The sequence below is a fragment of the Carlito syrichta genome, unplaced genomic scaffold (genome assembly GCF_000164805.1).
Source record: "Carlito syrichta isolate Samal-C Ts95f unplaced genomic scaffold, Tarsius_syrichta-2.0.1 Scaffold109841, whole genome shotgun sequence".
NCBI classification, from domain to species: Eukaryota; Metazoa; Chordata; class Mammalia; order Primates; family Tarsiidae; genus Carlito; species Carlito syrichta.
The window spans coordinates 1,863-2,268 of record NW_007053937.1 but is presented as its reverse complement, the minus strand read 5'-3'; the positions used below and the strand labels follow the sequence as shown (position 1 = coordinate 2,268).

Below are 406 nucleotides of genomic sequence, written 5' to 3'. Positions count from 1 at the left end.
GACAGAGTGAGACTCCAACTAAAAAAAAAAAAAAAACAGGTTTAAAATAAAACAGCCTAGTCCAAAGTTCGTGCTGGTCCTTTAGGAATGTGGCCCAGTTCAAAGTTTGTGCTGGACCGTTTCTAGTAGCTCTAGATATTTATCTGTATTATTAAGGTTGAGACAGCAATTTGTATGTATATACTAATTCTACAAATATACTTTTAAGTCTTATAAAGAAGCTTGTATCACATATAAGTCTCCCAAATGTGACCTGAGTTTTTTTTTGTTGTTGTTGTTTTTGAGTTGGAATCTCCCTGTCGCCCAGATTGGAGTGCAGTGACCACTCCCGGCCACCACACCCTCAACCTGATGGGCTCCAGCGATCCTTCTGCCTCAGCCTTCCAAGTAGCTGGAACTACAGGTG

At 40.6% G+C, this 406-nt stretch overlaps 1 protein-coding gene across 1 annotated transcript in view; it reads left to right on the top strand.

Annotated features, from left to right (window-relative positions):
• TSACC (TSSK6 activating cochaperone) overlaps positions 1-406 on the top strand; it is a 3,885-nt gene that overhangs the window by 2,408 nt on the left and 1,071 nt on the right.